This window comes from Ambystoma mexicanum, chromosome 1p, assembly GCF_040938575.1.
Source record: "Ambystoma mexicanum isolate Mex_15411 chromosome 1p, UKY_AmexF1_1, whole genome shotgun sequence".
Classification (NCBI taxonomy): domain Eukaryota; kingdom Metazoa; phylum Chordata; class Amphibia; order Caudata; family Ambystomatidae; genus Ambystoma; species Ambystoma mexicanum.
In genome coordinates, this window is record NC_090921.1 from 320,281,002 (window position 1) to 320,303,960 (window position 22,959).

The window sequence follows — 22,959 nt, forward strand, 5'->3', positions numbered from 1 at the left end:
TGATAATATAATGAGTATATATCATATATAAATAGGAAAAATCACAATAGGATTTGGGGAAGCAAGTGACCCTGTAAACATACAGGGTAATTCGTAGAAATTCGCACAAAAGTGGTGCACACGGCTGGCGCACAGCGTGCCCGTGCGAATGTCTGCGCCAGCCGCGTGCGCCAAAATCGATTTCCGCGCACAGCGTATTCATGGATTTTCGCATCCAAAACCAGCCGTGGCGCAGCGACCCTGCAGCAGCGCCAGTTACGCCCCCAAGAACGCCCTCGCGCAAGGAAAAGCCTTCAAAATCCCCAAATAATCGCAAAGGGCTGCGCTAACCCTGGACCAGTTCACAGGGCTGGCAAACAGCAAACGCCAAGTGGGGAACGTGTATTTCAGTGGTTCGCGGGAAGTTCCACACGCGATTGTCCTGTGTACGTGTGCATCAGGGGTGCGTGGGAAGGAACACGCAAAAGCAGCAGGGTACGTGTATTTCAGGGGTGCGCGGGAAGTATCACACGCGATTCCATCAGGGTACGTGCATTCCAGGGGTGCGCGGGAAGTATCACACGCAAAAACAGCAGGGTACGTGTATTTCAGGGGTGCGCGGGAAGTATCACACACAAAAGCAGCAGGGTACGTGTATTTCAGGGGTGCGCGGGAAGTATCACACGCGATTCCATCAGGGTACGTGTATTCCAGGGGTGCACGGGAAGTATCACACGCAAAATCAGCAGGGTACGTGTATTTCAGGGGTGCGCGGGAAGTATCACACGCAAAAGCAGCAGGGTACGTGTATCTCAGGGGTGCGCGGGAAGTATCACACGCAATTCCATCAGGGTACATGTATTCCAGGTGTGCGCTGGAAGTATCACACGCAAAAACAGCAGGGTACGTGTATTCCAGGGGTGCACGGGAAGTATCACACGCAAAAGCAGCAGGGTACGTGTATTTCAGGGGTGCGCGGGAAGTATCACACGCAATTCCATCAGGGTACGTGTATTACAGGGGTGCGCGGGGAGCACCACACGTGAATTGCACGTGTGGGTCCTCCCAGGTGTTCCCTCTACACCCTCCACGGCCCCTGCAGGTGGCCCACACCACAGGGGCCTACCCTGCACATGTCCTGCAGGCACCCCATCCGCCATGGCCATACCCCCCAGCCAGCCCACATGTCACCTTGCACTACTGCCCACCAACCCATGTCTCCCATCACCCCCACCCCCCAGCAGTGCAGGGGCAGCCTCCACCAGGCCCCCATCCATGTCTCCCATCACCCCCACCCCCCCAGCAGTGCAGGGGCAGCCTCCACCAGGCCCCCACTCATGTCTCCCTGCACCCCCACCCCCCAGCCACCAGGGGCAGCCTCCACCAGGCCCCCACCCATGTCTACCACCACCCCCACCCCCCAGCAGTGCAGGGGCAGCCTCCACCAGGCCCCCACTCATGTCTCCCACCACCCCCACACCCCAGCCACCAGGGGCAGCCTCCACCAGGCCCCCACTCATGTCTCCTTGCACCCCCACCCCCCAGCAGTGCAGGGGCAGCCTCCACCAGGCCTCCACTCATGTCTCCCACCACCCCACCCCCCAGCAGTGCAGGGGCAGCCTCCACCAGGCCCCCACTCATGTCTCCCACCACCCCCACCCCCCAGCCACCAGGGGCAGCCTCCACCAGGCCCCCACCCATGTCTCCCACCACCCCCACCCCCCAGCAGTGCAGGGGCAGCCTCCACCAGGCCCCCACTCATGTCTCCCACCACCCCCACCCCCCAGCAGTGCAGGGGCAGCCTCCACCAGGCCCCCACTCATGTCTCCCACCACCCCCACCCCACAGCCATCAGGGGCAGCCTCCACCAGGCCCCCACTCATGTCTCCCACCACCCCCACCCCCCAGGGGCAGCCTAAGCCATGCCCCCACTCATGTCTCCCACCACCCCACCCCCCAGCCACCAGGGGCAGCCTCCACCACACCCCCACTCTTGTCTCCCACCACCCCCACCCCCCAGCCACCAGGGGCAGCCTCCACCAGGCCCCCACTCATGTCTCCCATCACCCCCACCCCCCAGCCACCAGGGGCAGCCTCCACCAGGCCCCCACCCATGTCTACCACCACCCCCACCCCCCAGCCACCAGGGGCAGCCTCCACCAGGCCCCCACTCATGTCTCCCATCACCCCCACCCCCCAGCCACAAGGGGCAGCCTCCACCAGGCTCCCACCCATGTCTACCACCGCCCCCCACCCCCCAGCAGTGCAGGGGCAGCCTCCACCAAGCCCACTCATGTCTCCCACCACCCCCACCCCCCAGTAGTGCAGGGGCAGCCTCTACCAGGCCCCCAATCATGTCCCCCACCACCCCCACCCCCCAGCCACCAGGGGCAGCCTCCACCAGGCCCCCACTCATGTCCCCCAGCCAACATGTCACCACAATGTAGATCCCTGGCCCTTATGGTCAGCCTCCAAATGCCAAACACCCACCCGAGTATTGCATCCACCCACTTAGAAATGGCAAAACATGATAGAAGCCCAATTGCAAGTTTGGAAATGAACACATGTCCCTCACATACACCCAATGGGTGTCAGTGAATGTCAGTGAATGTCAAAACCCATATCATGAAATGCATGAAACCAATGAGATGATACTACACATTGAACTTTGAATAAAAAATATGTATTAAAAGCAACATAAATTGAATCAAAAATAAACAAACAATAATAGAAATGTAAAAAAAAAAACCAACCAGGGATGTTCCGGGCCAGGGCATCATCGAACTCCTGCTCAATGTCCCGGAGGCGCTCCTCCTCCATGGCCCCGAGGGTCCGCAGGGCCGTCCACATGTTCCCCCCAAACTCCCTGCGGATTGCCTCAAGGCGCTCGGCACGCCTCAGGGCCCTCCGCATCGTGAGCCGTGCCTCTTCTGCCCGCTGCCGCTCCGCATCTATGGCGTGGCCCAACCGCTGCCACACGGAAGACACTTCCTGTCCTGGGTCCTCCTGCCCTCCGGCCGATGCCTGCCCCTCCGATGTGGAAGGCCCCGAGCCATCATGGCTCCCACCACGTTGCTGCTGCTGCTGCTGCGCCTCTGCCCGTGCACTGCCTCCTGCTGCCTGCACATCCTCCGCTGGCTGGGGTGCAGTCGTTGATGTGGCCACCCCTGCTGGACGTCCGACTCCCGACTGTGGCAAGGATGCCTCCTCCACCAGCCTGGCCGCACCGTCAGAGGCAGCTCCACAGAGAACCCAGGTGACTGATGGGTGGGAGGATGGCACAGAGGACGACTGGCGCATAGGGGGTTCAGTTGAGGAGGGGGTCGTAGCAAGCCCCATCAAACGGAAGAATCCGGCCTGGGTGACCTGTCCCAGTAGGCCGACGCGGTCAACGAGCCATTCGAGATGACGTGCAGTCTCCTCATGAAAAGACTGCAGGTCACCTTGCATGGCCTGTTGACGCAACGCCACACCAGTCAGGACAGGCTCAACCCAGACCCGGATAGCCACGTCTACAGGCAGAGGAAGGCCAGTTGTCGTGAGCTCATCCCCTGCCTGAAAACGGGTCTGGACGTAGGAATCCCTGCTGGTGCAAGATGATGCAGTGACAGGATCAGGGACAGGATTGCACACAGGCACCTCTGCGGCGACCTGTGCTGCCTCCTGTCCGTGGTCCTGCACTGCACCACTAGCACCAGTGGAATCCCCACCTCCAGACCCCGTCTCTGTTGCTTGCACGGCCTCCTCCTCCACCAAACCCCCCACCAACCTGGATGACTCTGTGCCATCTTCACCCGTTGGGCCATGTGGGGTCCCAGCTGCCCCTTCTGCTGCCGAGGAGTCCAACTCCGACCTCCGCCTCTTGGACCTCCCCCCGGCAGCTGCGGCCTGGGACGCGGCACCGACTCCTCACTCCCCGACGACATCACAACCTGGGAGGGGAACCGGGCCTTGCGTCTCCGGCTGGCGGTGCGATCCCCGCCGCTGTGCTCCACAGCACCTTCTCCGCCCTCTTCATCAGTTGAAGCTGCAGACAGGGAGAAATAAAACACAGGCATCAGGGCACTGTACAATGGACACATACACACATGACAGTTGCACATGAGTTGCATTGGCGAACCTCAGACATGGCATCACAATCGGCAACACACATGTCATTTCAACTTGCACACATGAGCCATACCACAGCCACATCGCAACTGCCAGCACCATCCATACACATACAACAGCATGAGCAGGCAAACGTGAGCCAGACATCACATGCAACACAGGGAGTGCACTACACATGCACGCACACCACCACACTTGCATGCATGTGTACACCTCAGCCAACTGTCGCAGTGTTCCGATGGGCATCCATGTCACATCTGCCAATCAGGCTTCCACATCCCACTGTCACATGCATCCATGTTGCATCACTGTTGCACCCTTGTCAAATACACACACATGCACATTTACACAGTGCTGATACATGCAGCTGAAAACAACATACATGCGTGACATCACGAACATGCCCACTTACATACACATTCATCCAAACATGTGTGCCCACACAACTGCATTTGGCATGCAAGCCTACACACACAAGCACCATCCATGTCTCACACATGACAGCCCTCGCATGTGTTAGCCTCAAGGTCCTGTACACCCCCACCCATACTCGGCCCCATACAAACAGATGTGCAACCGGCACACTACTGGCACATCACCACACGCACAGCTTACAATCATGATGCATGTACACTTACCGCTCGACTCCAGACGGGTCTGCTTCTCAAGGACCTGGACGTGGAGCGCTGGGGATATGCGTTCCAGGACCCTCATCTGATCTTTCGACAAGTGGCCCCGGCGCCCCTTAGCATCCGCTGCCTTCAAGAGGCGCCGGGCCTTGTTCAGGGTCCTGGACCTGAAGTCCTCCCAGCGCTTCTTGACATGTTGGAAGTCGCGGACTGCCACCCCCTCCGCGTTGATGGCAGTCACGATGTTCGTCCAGATCCGAGTCCGTCCTTCCTTGTCGGCGCGCACACTTCTGTAGAGGGCATCATACTGCCCCAGGACTTGCTCCACCAGGACTCCAACTTCCCTGGCACTGAAGCTGGTGCCCCTCTGCCTCTCTGGCTGGGGGTTGTCAGTGGTGCCAGATGTTGTAGTGCCCGACATGACAACCCCAGAGGCAGGAGTGGGTGGGCAACTGGGTCCTGGGGCTGGGCTGTGGAGCGATGAAATCCCAGTCGGGAGTCTTCGGTTCCAGCAGGGGTGGTCACAGCAACAGCACCCCTGGCCGATGTGCAGGCAGCAAATGGCAGGGCACGTGGGCAGCAGGCAGTCAGGCAGCAGCAGATGGCAGGTGGGAGCGTGCTCGGGGCTCTGGGGGGCAGTAATTCGGCCTTTTGGGCAGGAGCGTGGTCTTCCGTGTGCTTACGCGCGGCCAACTTGATACGGAGTGATTTGGCACGTGAAAATCCTGCACGTCTGCGTGTAAATCGAGGAAAGGCCCTTAGCGCGTATGCACGCCAGCACGCATATGTGATTTCATTGGACCAAAGGCCCTTAGTGCGTAAGCGCGTCTGTGACATGACGCACGTGGGTGTTTCCCTCATTACACGTGATGACAGAGCACACGTGGATTTCCACCAATCGCGTGTGAAACTTCCTGCGCACCCCAGAAATACACGTACCCAGGCCAATCGCGTGTACGCTCACTTCCCTCCGATTACACGCGATGACACTCGGACGTGCAGTTTTACCACGTGTGCTCACATATGCGATTTCATTGGCCCAAAGGCCACCATGCGCAGCTGTGACGTCACGCGCATGGCCGTAGAGAATGGTGCGTGTAAAAAAAAAAGAGATACACGTCCGAGTGTCAAACACGTAATTGGTGGAAATGGCCTCATTGCGTATGCGCGTCTGTGACATGTGTATAAAAGGTACGTGTAGAACGCCATTTCCTTGTACGTGCTTTTCGTGGAGAGCGAGTGGGTGAAATCTGTACTTCTTGTCGGTTCACACGCAATTTACTTCACGGCGTTTACAGTTCGTACTCCCTGTTACCTCTGACAGCTTTTTCTCTTTTCCTCTTTTTCCTGGGCCTGTTTCCTCAAACAGCGTTCCCTTCTACTGTTGTCCTGTCTCCTCAGACAGCGTACAATTCTTCTTTTGGCGGGGGTATTGCCAACGCACACACGCGCATATTTTTTACGCTTTTGTTCCTGGCAGACGGTGAGTCGCGCACGTATTTAACATCTGTGCTTGCCCCGTGTGTCGCGTACCCCTTCAGAGGTCATTCTAGGCTGCATGTGACACGCATACGTTCATTCTCGTGTTTCTTTGTGCCACAGCGTAGCGTAGGTTTATTTTTCCACGCACGTGGTCTAGGAGGGGTTGCGTGCACCTTACTTCCCTTTTTTGGGGTGCCTGTGCGTTGCGTGACCCGTCATCTTTCCCAGGGGTGACATACAGCCTTGCTAGAGCACTAGGGCACGATTACCATCTGGTACCCAACCCCTTTGACCCCCAATTGCCCAGGACAATAGTTCACATCGACTCCCATACGCACAATAACATCAGTGCCATGGCTGGGAGGCGACCAAGCCGTAAGGATGGCAAAGGTGGCCGAGCCCCAAGTGGTGGCCGTGGTGGATCCGGTAGGGGACGTGGCCGTGACTTGCAGGGTGCCCCTAGCCCCCCATGTGTGGAGGAGCAGTCAGGGACACCCATTCCCCCCCCCAGTTGAGGTTAACGTGGCTGACACCATCCATGCTCAGCCCTTGTTGGACCAGCCCACTGTGGAACCAGACCTGGCACAGGGGGACTCCATGGCTGACTTCCAGGTCAGCAGGTCTAGGCCACGTGCGCCGGTGAACGTTGGTGTCATCAGGCCACGTGGATCAGGGGCAGCTAGGTCATCTTCTGCCCCGCGTAGGCAGGCTGGGGAGGCTGCAGGGGCAGCTGCGGCTCCATCCACCCCACCTCTCACACACCCAGCCAGGACAGTGTCGGTCCAAGTCCATCATGCTGACATTCCCCCTGACACCATCACACTTGAGCTAATGCCTGCACCAACTCCCATGCTGAGTGTGCAATCCCAAGCTCCTGCCCCTAGTGTCCAGAGCGGCGTAGGACACTCGGGATCCCCACCACCTTCCAAGCGGAACAGGAAGAGTGCTCGTCCAGTAGAGGCTGATGCCCCAGACACGGCTACACAGTCCGGCCCGTCAAGGAAGCCAAGCTTCAATGAGGCCGAACTGAATGCACTTGTAGAGTATGTGTCCGCACATGACTGCGAAATGGTGATTGTTGCAGGATCCAAGACCACACCTGCACAACGTCAGGCACACTGCCAGACCATTGCGGACATCATAAGTGCCCTTGGAATCGTGAGGCGCACAGCTAATGAATGCTACAAGCGCTGGAATGACCTGAAGCGCAGGGCAAAGAATAAACTGGCCTCAAGTCATGCCGCAACTCTAGTGACTGGAGGTGGGTCTCCAGCAGACGACATAGAACTCACTCCACATGAGCAGGTTGCTGGGACCTACGTCACGGAGGAACAGATCCAAGGCGTGGGAGAACTGGCAGATTACGAGGCATTGTCCGGTGAGTGCACATGCATGTGTGTGTCATCCATGTGCATGGTTTGTGTGGGAGGGCTTCTGTTTGGGTGCCAGTTGAGGATGTGTGTGTGCCAGAGTGGTTTGGGTCACCCATGTGCCTCTTCCTATACATTCTTGGCACCAGCATTTGGGTATAGCAGCATCCCTTCTGCCAACATTAGACATCCAGCCCAACACCACGCCAGTTGCCCTTGGAGTGTCATCTTGCCACAACATTGTTGCTTATTTACCTCTGTTTATTCAGGCAGATTGTTTGCATACCACCACTTTTACTCGGGATTTCTCAATCATATTGTCACATGTCTGACATGGCTATGGTACAGTGGACTGGCTTAGTTTCCTGGACATGATTAATTTAGACATGTCCCTGTGCTATTGGACCATTGTGGACTGGCAGCTGCAGGTTAAACATTTGAACCATTTCAATGAAAAAATCAATTACATGAGCAAACTGGACTGAATGAACAATTGGTGACCTCCTCTCCCTCTTCACTTCATGGCTAGGGTACATGCCATCTGTGTGATGGCATGTGTATTTGACCTCCCAATCACTGGCCAATGTGTGATGCCACTGCTAGGCAGCATGCAGCAAATGTGTTCATCTTCCATCTTGGTGTCAATGTGTGCCATCTGCCTCCCCTTCACACGCAGTGACGGTGCATGCATGGGAGGGTTTTAGTCATGTGGGACATGTGTCAATCAAGTACTGTTTCTGTAGCCTCTCAGCCCTAATTGTGTGCCATAGTGCTAATGCCTGTTTCCATTTGTTTTCTTTTATGTCTTTGCAGGGGATGACGCACTTGATACTGCTGGGGTTGTGGAGATGGTGCAGACCCAGGAGGGGTCTGAGGGCCGACCGACCACCAGTGAGGGACGTGGTGTGGTGGTGGGTGAGAACCCACAACTGCTGCAGGTCGTGCTCTCAAGGGGTGTCTCTGGCTGCACCTCCCCCGAGCTGTATTCAGGTGTCGATTCGGATGATGAGACCTATGTGCCGTCGCAGGTGACTGTTCCTGGGAGGGATTCTGTTCTGTCTGACCCACCTGCACCAGGGTTAGAACCCTCAATGGGGATGTCAGTGTTGGCAGGTACGCCTTTGGTGGTTACGGATGCAGGGTCACACTCTGTGACATCTGATCCTGTTCCTGGGCCAGCAGATCAGAGCGGGAATGCAGTCCTGCAGCCTCAGGCAGTGCCGGCACAGCAAGGCGCAGTTCGCCTTGCCCCAGACAGGTGTGGTGCCCGCCGACGTGGTGGCCGTACGCCACCTGGCAATACTGCATGGGAGCAATCCATATACGGTATGGCAACCCAACAGGCAGCATCATCAGAGATGAGGGCTCAGGCCATGGATAGGGTGGCCACTTCCATTGTCCCCCCCGAAAGGCTGATGGAGCGACTACAGCAGGCAACCGACTCCATCTGCCAGTCACACAGGGAGGACATGTTGGCGTCCGACAGGGACAGGCGGGCGGCACTGGCGACTCTGCAGGAAGCGATTTCCATAGAGTCCCAGGGCCACAGGGAAGCTCTGAGGGTGGAACTCCTTCACCTCAGGACGACTCTTGTTGAGCTTGAGGCTTCAACAAACAGAAGGACAGAACAGCAGCTGGAGCGTCTCACACGTACGCTCTCAGCTGAGATGCAGGCAACTAGGGCGGAGGTCCGGGCATCTCGTGAGTTGTTGCATGGGGACCTCCGCACACTTATCCTCCAGAACGAGACCTACCACACCTGCATGCTTGCAGCCATGGAGGAACAGACTAGGGCTTTGCGTGGGCTGCCTCCCATAGTGCCACCACATCCTGATGCAGCTGCAGAGGGTGAGGAGAGCGACAGCAGTGATACTCCCACAATAGGGTAGCCGTGTAGGCCATGAGCCCATGGAGGTGTTTGTTTTCCGCAAGATCCACACAGGTGGGTTTTGGTGTGCACCCTGTCCTCGGACCTCCTGGTGGCCCCCCCCTCACCTCTTGGGCCCATTGATGGCCATTTTTTTTTTTTTTTTTTGGGGCAGTGTGTTGCCTTGTGTGGCTCCCGTGGGCATACACTGCATTGTGGCTGGGCACATGCAGGCTTGTCATGAATTTGGTTCAGATGCTTGGGTTTTTGTGTCACACACCCCTCCTGCTTCCCGTTTCCATGGGCTTGCAAAGGGTGTGCCCAAGTGACATTGATGTACATGGTGACATTGGACTCCCATGAGCTGTGTGGGCAGTCTGTAGTCAATACTGTGTATACATTCATTTTATAGTGCATATTGTTGTTGTATTGTACACTGCATGGTGTATTGATATGTGCCTCTGCATCCATCGCATCCTCCTAATTTGCAGGTCCATTCCTAATGTCTTCACAATGCGGTCCACCTTGGAACTGGAGTCCATGTTGTAAGCAGTGCACCTACACTCTTGCGTGGCGCTAACACTGTATACTTGGAATGTTCGGAGGGCTGGCATCATCAGGTAGTGAGGCTACCAAAGTCTGTAATGTCATGTTTAAGGTAGGTTGGAGGTTGTGTAGGTGATTGGTATTCTTGGTAAGTATTTGGTAATGTGTGCTGTAGGTCCTGCATTACTGTGAGCATTTCATGTGTGGACATGTTTCCATTAGGGACACTGTAGCTGGTGACACTTGGGGCATGTTGTGGGGATTCATTTCTTTCCTCTCACATTGCATGACATGCCATGGTGTGTTGTGTGGCCGTGCCGGAGAGGGTTTGGGTGACGTGGCACTGTTTTCATGTAGTATTTTGCGAGTGGGTATTCATTTCTGCAGCATGGAAGTGTCTTTTGATGACACTGCATTGGTGGTGTTTGTGTAGGTAGGGATGCACACATTGTGACACTTCCACATGAACAATCTCAGGCTGCTATGGTTCTGACAGTTGACTGTCCCTTTGTTCGTCTTAATTGTCAGGTCGAGTCATCATTGCTTATCACATGGTATGTGCCAGGGCTGTGTGCACTCCACTGGGGTGTGATTTCTATGTGAAGTAATTAGCCACCAGCTGCGTACGGGCTGCCTCACCCCGTGCCCTCTCCCCTCCCATGCACAGCGGGCGTGCATGTGGTTGGGGATGTGGGGGCACCACCATGTCCACAGCCAGGCCCCGGCGTGTTGCAACATTGTGCAGGACACATGCTGCCACTATGATCCTGCACACTACTGGGGGCGCATATAACAGCTGCCCGCCAGAACAGTCAAGGGAGCGAAAGCGTGACTTGAGCACTCCGAATGTGCGCTCCACTATGCCCCGGGTTGCAATATGGGCTGTGTTGTATCTTACCTCTGGAGGCGTCATGGGGTTCCGAATTGGCGTCATCATGTGGGTGCTCAGAGGGTAGGCACTGTCCCCTGGTGAGGAGGTGATGGGTATCATTAGTGGGGTAGTGACATAACTCTGCATCTGACATGCATGCATGTGCAGTGGCATTCATACTCACCAAGCAGCCATGTATCGCCATGCCGCCCAGCTTCTAGGTCCCGGTTTAGGGTAGACATTCGGTAAATGAAGCTGTCATGGGTGGACCCTGGATAGTTGGCATATACTGAGGTGATGATTCCCTTAGCATTACATACTACCTGCACGTTGATGGAATGCCAGTGCTTGCGGTTCCTATAGATGTGCTCAGATGCCCTGGGGGGACGTAGTGCCACATGGGTGCAGTCAATGGCACCTAGCACTTTTGGGAATTGTGCCACACCGTAGAAATCGAGGGTGGCAGCCTGCCTTTCTGCAGGTGTCCTGGGCAGGTATATGTGCCTACGGACTGATGGGCGTGCAGTGTTGATGTTCAAGACCTGGTGTAGGCAGCATGACTGCGTGGCCTGTGACACCCCACCCACTATGGCACTTGTCCGCTGAAATGATCTTGTGGCCAAGAAGTGCAGTACATTGAGGACCTTCTCCAGGGGGCTGAGTGCTTGGGAGCACAGGGTGGGTGATGTGAGGTCATCCTCCCACTCACTGACCAGGTCCAGTATTATGTGTGGTGGAAACCTGTACCTCCCATACACCTGGTCATCAGGCATCCCAAAAAGGCTGGTTCTGGGAATGAATATTCTGGCCCTCACTATCCTCCTCCTCCTTTGGTAACCCACGGCCACTGCTGCTAGGAACGGTATATTCATCCTGGCGTATGAGCTTGTTTGTTGTTTGCGTGCACTTTTATGCTGCGCGGGTCAACGTACGCCTGCTTCATGCTGGCGTACGTGTTTCAGGATTGGACCATTTATTTTTCGGCACGTCGTAGGTGAACGTGTGAATCTTCCCGCCCACCCCAGGAATACACATAGCATGCTCTCCCAGGCCCAGTCGTGAGTAAATATTCCCGCCCACCCCTGGAATACACGTACCCCACTCTCACAGGCCCAGTCACGTGTGGAAGTTCACGCGCACCCCGAAGTACACGTACCCAGGCCAATCGCGTATGGAACTTCCCGCGCACCCCGAAGTACACGTACCCAGGCCAATCGCATGTGGAACCTCCCGCCCACCCCGTAGTACACGTACCCAGGCCAATCGCGTGTGGAACTTCCCGCGCACCCCGACGTACACGTACCCAGGCCAATCGCGTGTGGAACCTCCCGCGCACCCCGTAGTACACGTACCCAGGCCAATCGCGTGTGGAACTTCCCGCGCACCCTGAAGTACACGTACCCAGGCCAATCGCGTGTGGAACTTCCCGCGCACCCCGTAGTACACGTACTCGGCCATTCGCGTGTGGAACTTCCCGCGCACCCCGAAGTACACGTACCCAGGCAAATCGGATGGCTGGGGGTGGGGGTGATGGGAGACATGGGTGGGGGCCTGGTGGAGGCTGCCCCTGGTGGCTGGGGGGTGGGGGTGGTGGTAGACATGGGTGGGGGGCTGGTGGAGGCTGCCCCTGGGGGCTGGGGGTGGGGGTGGTGGTAGACATGGTTGGGGGCCTGGTGGAGGCTGCCCCTGCACTGCTGGGGGGTGGGGTGGATGGGAGACATGAGTGGGGGCCTGGTGGAGGCTGCCCCTGGTGGCTGGGGGGTGGAAGTGCAGGGGGACATGTGTGGGAGCCTGGTGGAGGCTGCCCCTGCACTGCTGGAGGGTTGGGGTGATGGGAGACATGAGTGGGGGCCTGGTGGAGGCTGCCCCTGGTGGCTGGGGGGTGGGGTGGTGGTAGACATGGGTGGGGGCCTGGTGGAGGCTGCCCCTGGTGGCTGGGGGGTGGGGGTGGTGGTAGACATGGGTGAGGGCCTGGTGGAGGCTGCCCCTGCACTGCTGGGGGGTGGGGGTGATGGGAAACATGAGTGGGGGCCTGGTGGAGGCTGCCTCTGCACTGCTGGGGGGTTGGGGGTAATGGGAGACATGTGTTGGTGATCAGTAGTGCAAGGTGACATGTGGGTTGGCTGGTGGGCATGGCCATGGTGGATGGGTTGCCTGTGGGACATGAGCAGGAGTGCAGGGTAGTACCCTGTGGTGTGGGCTGCCTGCAGGGGTCGTGGAGGGTGTAGAGGGAACACCTGGGAGGACCCACATGGCCAAATCACGTGTAGCATTCCCCGGCACCACCGAAATACACGTACCCTGCTGAAATCGCGTGTGAATCTTCCCGCGCACCTCAGAATACACATACCCAGGCCAGTCGCATGTGGAACTTCCCGCGCACCCCGAAGTACACGTACCCAGGCCAATCGCGTGTGGAACTTCCCGCGCACCCTGAAGTACACCTACCCAGGCCAATCGCGTGTGGAACTTCCCGCGCACCCCATAGTACACGTACCCAGGCTAATCACGTGTGGAACTTCCCCCGCCCCCCGAAGTACACGTACCCAGGCCAATCGCGTGTGGAACTTCCCGCACACCCAGGAACACGCGCACACGCCATTTTTCACACAGCGGGTGTCCGTGTTTGTCGGTGCCCCTTTGCACCTCATTTGTCCTAGAGGGCCACTGTATGACCCATTCATCATGGCTGTATATGGGTGCTTTTTGTTAGTGCACATTTTGGCGCAAATTTTTATCAGTCGCAGGGGCGCTACCGCCTGCTTTCTTGTGGCGTACTTGTTTGGCCCAGTGCGCGTCTTTGACCGTGCGCTGGTTTGCCCTATTCGATTCCATGAATACGGGTTGTAGGCGAGCGTGTGGGCGTTCCGTGCACTTGCCTCCTGTACTTCCCCCGTGACGCCCATATTTTCACGCGTTGTTCCCCATTCCGAGTGTTACGCCCCGTGTTCCGCCTACTTTTGTGATGTGCGCCGCGCTATGTGCAATTTCGCAGTGGCCGTGGCGCACGCTGTTGGATGACCTGTGTGCCGGTGTGCGCGGCGCACATTTTTAGTGCACATCCAATGTTTTTCTCGCGCACGGACTTCCATGAATCGATGTGCGCTGGTTTCCCTGCGATTTTCGCACTTGCACTGCGATTTTTGCACTTTTACTGCGATTCGCACGTTTTGGCACCTCTGCGCGGGAATTTTCGGCGCACATTATTTCCATGAATCGACCCCATAGTGTATTGTTAAACAAAGGTTTCGATAGAGGGCTGTTTACAAGTGGTCGGTAAAGATACTACCTCTGGTCTCTTTAAGTTGGTTGTCTTTGGCATGTATTCATGCATACCCTCCTCGACTAGTATACAGTGGGGCACTCCTTTGATGTGTGGAGTGCACTGGTATGGTTTATTTGCCATGTATGTTTATATATGTGCCTTGACAAGTATGCAGTGGGGCACACTGTTAATGTGAAGTGTCTTCTCATGCACGCCACACCAGCTTCACTGCACACCCAAGAGCGCAATCAGAAGTCCTCTCTCTCTTCTGTTGAGTGCTGAATCAGTTAAGGTGTGACTTGACACTGATGGTGTTGTGGGTGTAGATATGTGGTGGGATGGAAAAACAATGTGTGTATGGAGACAGAGGCAGGGAAGGCATCACCCTAGAAAGGCGTGGTTCAGTGTTAGGGGCAGGGCTCATTCTAGGGGCGGGAAAACCGAGTGATGGCCCGAGGAACAGATGGGGGGGGGGGCACTACTGCATACTTACTGAATCTCTTCATTAACTGGCAGAAGAGGAGACAGCAAGGTGTTGGGGGTTAGGGGAGGCACGTTATAGTGGTTTGCTTTGGGAACATTATTGTCAAGAAACTGCCCTGGGGAAGGAAACAATTTTCAGACTCAAATCAGAACATAGGAACAGTAATGCAGAGGATGATGTGGGTCTAAAATAGGAGTTTAGTGGGGGACCTGGTGACCGACATGATCTACCTCCAATGTAGCTCCCTCCGGCAGCAGAAATGTAGCACTAGGGTTTGGGCCGAATTGGTAGGGGAATAGACGATGGTGCGAGGGCGGCGTGCAGGGGCTGTGGAGGGTGACAATGACCTCTGGTTGACCAGTCGCAATGATCATAGATATAGAACCTCAGCCATACATCAGAATAACAGACAGAGTAGAAACATATGCTGGGTGCAGCCCTACAGCTAATGGGTGTATTGGCTACTTTGAATCCCTAAAAATTGGCAAATTCTCCCAAAAAAGGAAAATAGGGTGTACAAATACTCCCCCAAAAAATAGGAAACTCGCTCATAAGAGCCTGTCCCACTACTTTTGCCCACATAGTTCCAAGGACATGTCTGGAACAGTAGCACACATAGTGTCATCACAAGAAACCGCTATTATTGCTGCCTGATCCAAACAGTTAAACATGTATCTCTTAATGTGCATGAATAATTAGGTGTAAAGATATATTTATTACTAAAATATTTCTGTTTTTATAGATAAAACATATTTTCACTCGCATATAAAATGCTCCCATTGGGAATGGGACTTACATTTTTACTCCCTAAAAAATAATTTTGCTCCCAACTTAAAAGAATTGTGAGTAAAATACTCCCACTTAGAAATGTTAACTGGCGCACTTGCTGGGAGGATTGGAATTTTGGTCTGCCGTAAGAATCTATGTAAACACTGCGCCGACGAAAATGTTGCCGCCAATTGCGGCTCACTGATCAGATAGATCACTTTGCCCGCATCCCCCGGCCCGCATTTCCCTACCCGCTCCCCATACTTATCTTTACGGTGGCACACTTCTGTATGCGCAGCTGACTCCACGCTATCCCAGCAGTATCAGTTCCTCCCGCTTACGCGGGTCCTTTAAATTTGTTTTTTTTAAGTGTTCTTGTCCCCGCAACCCCGACTCCCGTTACTGTCCCAAGGAGAGCAGGCGAAACCCCTGCAACGCCTGCTCTGCTTGGGCGCAGTAATGGGAGCCGGTAAAAGGAAATGTATCAAAGTCACCGTAACTGCCTAGTCGCAGTTACGTAGTCGACATTTTGGTACATTTCCTGCCCTAGCCCTTCTGGTTGGATGGTTTGGTTTCTGTACCGAACGTGCCAGTGAAGGCAAAAAAGGGGCTTGGATCAGATGTGCGTCCATGCAAGAAACTAGAGCCACCTGCCTTTGCTGCTTTCATCAGCACTATTTCAATCAACCAGTTATGTTTTGCTTGACACAGATCATTGCCATACAACGCATATAAACCCAATCCTTTCTACAATACATTTCGTAATAAAAAAAAGCTCTAAGAGCCGTCAATGTGTCTATAATCCATGGAAACAGATTGACCAATTTGTGCAACTGAAAGAAAGATACGTAGGGGATGTCTATGAAGGCAACAAAAAGGACAAGGACTCCACTGAGCTGTTGGCAGGATACTGCATGCCCATGAATGCCAAGGGATTCCAGTGGGGCTAAGACTCATTGTCCAATTAAGGGCGTGATTAGACCAACAACTAGCCTAAGCGCATACTCTGGCTGTTGGGCTGCGGGTGAACTCACAACAGAGATGCTGGCCTCCTAACACAGCAGTAGAAATGTGTCTCTGAACTGGGGTCCTTTTATTTACAAAAGCTCACTTGGTAGACTAAGTGGACCTTTCAATTACACAAGATTTGTAAGAAAAGACTGCACCACAGCTGAAGGTATTTGGAATTCCTGCTCAAGGGTAAACATAAGGCCTCTTGGAGAAAGAGCAGACCATGACCAATGTCTTGGTACAATCACAAGAGGGGATGAATCAGTGATGAAGTACATTGAGAACATGTTCTAAAGCTGAGCTGGCAGCTCCACTGCAGAAAGCAAACAAGCTGGTATTAGTTGAGAGGTCCTCACCTGAGCACATATATGGCAGGAGGGGATAGATAAATCAATAAATAAATAAAATACATAATAGATAAAGCTTTCAGTATCCTCCATCATGGTAGGCAGCCAATAGTTACCAGGCCTAGTGCTGGTTCCAGCACCTGATGCCCCGCTACCTGGTATCCAGGGCACATAAGCAAAACTGTTTCCGAAAGTTCCATGGGTGGAAAGTATTAACACATGGAATGTGAAAATAAAAATCCATCCTTCTATTGGAGAGATAGGGCATTCTTTTGTGGGATATGCTGAAGGGCTAGGTCTATCAATTTCTTTCTTGATCCTGCTTTGGATGGAATCTCTCCAGTGGTGATGTGAGCAGATGCCGATCTTCTGTTCTGTGCAGACGCTCTATTTGATGCTCTGACAATACAACTGGTGCTGCATGCATAGTCCCAGGTGGTACTGGGCTAATCCTCATAGAAAGAGTTCAAAGATATTAGCTGCGGGTGCCTGAAAACTGCCTCTTTGCAACAGCCGAAAAAAGAGAGGGTGATAGCTTTCTTGGTTGTTGACGGGGGGCCTGGTTCTTGAAAGCAAGGGTAAGTATATGAAAAGGAAGAATAGAAACCAGACTGCCCCTCCCTTAAGAACGCACTAGAGGGAACCTATCTAGACCTAGACCTAATTGGTACTAGCTGTTAGAGATCACACATGTAATCATACAGTTAAAACAAGGTTTAATTAAAAAAATCATGTTTTACAAACAAACCACTGTGTATAACTATGAAACCAAATACTCATATGTCATCATGGATGCTGAATCACAGACAAGTTGGTTCATGTGTAGTAATTAATTCAAACACATTTGTATTGTCATAGTCTCGGGAGGATAGCTCAGGGGCAACGTGCTCACCTTGGAAGCAAGACGACACAGAGCACCACAGGTACGATACCCGGGTCCCCGCTTAGAAACCTCTGGGTATTAAGCGCGTTATAAATAACCTATCATACCATATCATAGTTGTATGTTGTATCCTAGATACTTAGTCAAAACAGGTAAATCAATGTGTAATCAATTCAAACACATGTATACTGTCGACACATTGGTGTTTCTAGCTCGGATTAACTTGTTGAAACCAAATGAAAGTCTTTAAGATTGGAAAATGGCTTTCAGGAGCTCCGAGCTTTCTTCAGGACAACGTCATGGGTGTTAAATGTAAAAATTTCAGATCTAAAAATTTAAACAAAAGGGGTCATATTAAAAAATGTGTGATTGGGCTCATCTGTCGTTAGAGGTACAAGTGAAAAGATAGAAAAGATAGGTATCAAGCCTCACCTTTTGGAAATTCGTGGCGTCTAGGAATTGAAAGGTCAATTTCAAATGTCTATACAGTATGGGCTGTCTCTCATGCACAAAGGCTAAGTACACTGGTGGAGACGTAAATCAGTGTTAGCAATGAATGCTCAATTTCTTTTGTAATAATTTGTTCTTTATGATAGAGGTTGATAATTACCTTGTGATGGTGATTTAATCACGTAATGTAGGCAGGGTTCTTCATGGTATGTGGGTCTTCCTGGGACGACGACTGGCCGATGGAAAACTAGGGCTGATTCAAGCTCAAATCGCACAGTTCCAGAGAGTACTTCTGGAATACAGCCTACAGAAAGCACAAAGGGTGCAAGGGTCAGCTACTAAAGTCTCACTGTGTCTAAGTAAGGTAATATTGGTGAAATAAAATGTTACCTCATTTTTCTTTTCCAAAGGAAACTGTGGAATGAGGATCTTCTTAGGGCAAAATGTCGTAGTGGCCACAGGCTGACAGAGGCTCAATTAGTATGTTGTTTGAGTAACATACGTGACGAATAGCTTCAACACGTCCTAGAAAAAGCACCGGGAAGTGCAACCATTAAAGTCACCAGATATAAATGAGGTGAAAATGTCAGAAAATACAAGGTTGCTAGCTGACCATTATGGCAACCAAATAGAAAGGCTACGTCATACCGAAATACAAAAGAGCGCGTTGTTGATGTTACAAGGAACGATTTCAAAAAGGCTAGTTCAAATGCACGTGTTCGTTCTGCCATGTTGCGTAAAACCATACTATTACGTAGACGTGGGCAGACTCTCAAATGAATAGTGCAGTTTCTCTGAGTCCCCATAATAAGTAAAAGGATAGTGCTATATGCAAGTGTTCAATTGTTCAGTGGGGGCACTACTGCTCAGATGCCTTACTGGAACACTGAGGAATCATGCGGATTAGTTAAAATCATGTTCGAAAAACACGTGAGAAGCCTGGTAACTAGGGACGCTGTAATTAGACTTGTACAGTCATGGCGGTCAGAACCGATCCTATACTAAAACGCCAGACAACAATAGTGCGCGCGTGTGGTTAGTAAGTTTGCAACATTAATGACTGACTCATTGTGCATAACAAATGGAATACAAAGAGCAGGACGCTTACCAGCATTGAATCACAGAAGGATTGTGATGCTGTAGTCTGCTGGTTATCGCGCATGTGCAGACAGGATTGCATATGAGGCATTGAATTAACGCTAGCTTTATTAGCTGCTACTGTCGACAAAAAAGGAGATGTGTCGTTCAATCGGCTATACTCGTAGTGGGGAAGGCAAGGCTTGTTAAACAGAGACGTTAATTGTCTTTTGAGAGAGAACAGGTCGAAAAAAACATTTTCCACATAGATCCAATGCTAGTTACTACCTCGTATGTCAAAACAGTCATGATTGCATCTCGAAATGGCTGACGTTTCAGTGTTTATTACTGGAACACTGCCTAGTTCACCTGTTCACCAGAAAGTTATTTATTAGTTCTTATAGAACCAGATGCTTATATGCATAAACATGCATCTCGACATCTTTACCCAGAAAAGCAAAAAGCTAGTGAGAACTGAATCACACGGCCAAGTGATGTTGGAGTACCTCAAAGCTGGTGTCATGCCTGATGGACTCCAAGTCAGGAACATCCCGCAAGTCTTTTTAGACGACCTGAAATTCCTAGCCAAATTTAGAGGCGTGGGCAGTAAATGCTCACGTGACTGGGTCATCTTGGTAATCGAAACAGCCGAGGAAGAAGCCAACACACAATCAGATGACCTCAAAAATCGAGAAGATAAAATCTTAAAAGACTCAGTCATTCCAGACATTAAGAAACAACTGGAATCAATTGAAGAAGAAATGGTTACATTCAAAAAATTCACAACTGATAAAAAATTGTGGAAACTAAAAAATGATATAAAAAACTACAACGAGGAGAAAACATATCCTTACCTTGTCCCTGGGTTTTATAACCAACAAAACTCAATTCAACCAACAGGAGAATACAACCAGCGTCACATCCCAAAAAAATGTGTGTCTTTTTCCAATAGCTCAAACAGCAGCGATTCTGACTCAACAAACACAGGACCCTCAACCTCAAAACAAAACCAACCCCATTTTTTTCAAGGGAGATGAAGACAAGGAAGAACCCACCAACAAATCCCGGCAATTAGGACAAGACAATTGGTACCGCCCCTCCCAACAGATGTGGTAATACCCATCTTTAACCTTAGTGACAACATGCTGACTCAAACTGAAATTAGTACTCTGTCAAAGGGCCTTGGTTTTATACCTTATACTAATGCTGACAAATTTACCACCGAAGTGGAATTAAGAAAATTCTTTAGAGTTATCCGCCTCAAGTACTACTTTCGTGATATGCCTGAAAGTGAACCTCCCAAAACCACTGGACTGAAACCACCCTCTAATTTTACACCTCTGGCCTCTATGGTATGCCCCAAAATATTGGCTTTAAAAAACAAAATCCTGGCAGAAGTCAACCAAATGTTTACAAACAAGAAACATTTCATTGACAATCTAACCAAAGACGAAAGACAAGCTCTAAAGACCCTGGAGGAGAACCACAAGTTCACAATCATACCTGCCGACCAGTGAGGCGGTATCGTCTTGTGGGGTAGACAGCTTTATGATAATGAGATCAGTAGACTGCTAGAAGACACCAAATTCTACAAAAAGATTGCTACAAATCCAACTCAACGACTGGCATCCGAGATAAAGAGTCTCATGTTACATGCATACACTGAAGGATGGATCGATGAAGACGAAAAATCTTTTCTCGTCAAGAAACATCCCATTTTGCCAGCAATATATTTATTGCCTAAGATTCATAAAAATGACCAAATACCTCCTGGAAGACCTATCGTAACAGGTATAGGATCCATTTTGGAACCTTTGTTAATCTATGCAGATACTTTCCTCTGTCCTTTCGTCCGAAAAATTAGATCATTCATACAAGATACAGCATCAATGATCAATATCTTGAGTCCCATCCTGATCAAAAAAGATTTTTTATTTATTTATTTAACATTTATAAAGCGCTCACACAGCCCGCAGGCATCGAGGCGCTGTTACAGGGATTGTTTTGTTTTTTCTTAGTTGCGTAATTGTGTTTTTTTTTTTGTCTTAGTTGCGTATTTATAAGATGACATCCTAGTGACTTTTGATGTTGAATCGCTTTATGCAAGCATTCCCCAAAAGGAATGTATCACAGTACTGAAAACCTACATGGAAAAAAAAGTAACACTGAACCACCAACTGCCTTTCTTCTTGAGTGCATTCGCTTAGCCCTAATGGAAAATGTCTTTATATATAAACAAACATTTTACCAACAATGCCATGGGACTAGCATGGGGGCAACCTTCGCCCCCGATGTAGCTAATCTATGTATGGGCAATTGTAAGCACTCCACTGTATACCATGACAATAACGAGTTCAAAGAGAATCTGATTTGTTGGCACAGGTACATAGATGTCATTTTCGTGATATTGCGAGGTACCACAAGCTGACTGGACAACTTCTTTCTGTGGCTAAGCACACAAAACGTCTGCATAAAATTCACCAAACATCAAGATATATCACGTATTCCATTCTTAGACCTTGAAATATGCAAACTTGCTGAGAACCATCTAGGAACTACTCTATATATAAAACCAGCCTCCAAAAGCACCTTACTCAGTTACTCGAGTTATAATCTGACCAGCTTGAAAGAGAACTTGCCTTATGGACAATTTCTACGTCTTCGCCGTAACTGTACTACCTTAGCTGATTTTGACAGCACCGGTAAATCACTGACAACCCGCCTTAAAGAACACGGGTACCCCGCTCACATTATCAGAAGAGCCTGAAAGAAAGCAAGAAATGTCAATCGACAATCATGTCTCACTCAGGCACCGAGAGAACAACAAGACAAAATAACGCGTGTGACCACTTTTACACCTATTAGTAACACCTTGAGGAAGACGGTATTACACCATTGTAATATCCTCAATACCGATGCCTTCATGTTGAGTAAACCTAGGTTTGCTTTCAAACGCAGTCGGAACCTCAACGACCGCTTGTTCCTTACGTATGAAGAACCTATTACGGCCATTTCTGATCAAAGAACACTATGGCCCTCATTACGACCCTGGCGGAAATCGCGGTGCTAAATGCACCGCGGAGCACGGCGGAAAGCTGCTGATAGCGCCATGGAGGATGGCGGATTTTCCGCCCCATGCCGACCTTGGCGGGGCGGTAAATCCCCATTCCCCATTTTACCCTTCCCCATTCCCATTTTTGCCCCATAGGGTATAATGGGAGTGGGGAAGGCGTTAATTGCGCCACCGCAAAATACGGTGGCGTAATTAACATCAAGGTCCCGTAGCGCCATGGATTTCTCCGCCCGGAAAAACCAGGCGGAAAACGTTCCATGGCGCTACGGGAACTCGTAGTAGGGCGGACGGGTCCGCCGCGAATAACGCTGGCGTAAACCCACTCCGCCAGGGTCGTAATGAGGGCCTATGGAATTTACCACCAGTAATCGGACATCATAGATGTGGCACATGCACTGCTTGTGCCTTTACTAAAAATCTAAAAGAAATCAACCTTAATGGACTAACCTGGACCTTCAAGTTCTTTACAAACTGCAATACAAAATGGTAAGTATATGGTATTAAATGTCTATGTGATTTAATATATATTGGCAAATGCAAGAGAGAGATCCGCCAACAAATTCAGGAACATAAATTGTGTTTGAAAAACGAAGTAGAGGATAAACCGATGGTGACCAACTACAAACCTAAAAAACACCTCCACAATAGAATGGAATCTGTTTTTCAATTAGATACATCACTTACTGTACAATATGAAGCTCGACTGTAAGACATACAGTCTATTTATCTGAGTCCACATCTAGATAA

At 51.5% G+C, this 22,959-nt stretch overlaps 1 protein-coding gene across 1 annotated transcript in view; it reads right to left on the minus strand.

The window, feature by feature from the left end:
* The window catches only part of HCN2 (hyperpolarization activated cyclic nucleotide gated potassium and sodium channel 2), an 812,769-nt gene that overhangs the window by 50,028 nt on the left and 739,782 nt on the right, over nt 1–22,959 (minus strand). The window lies entirely within an intron of this gene.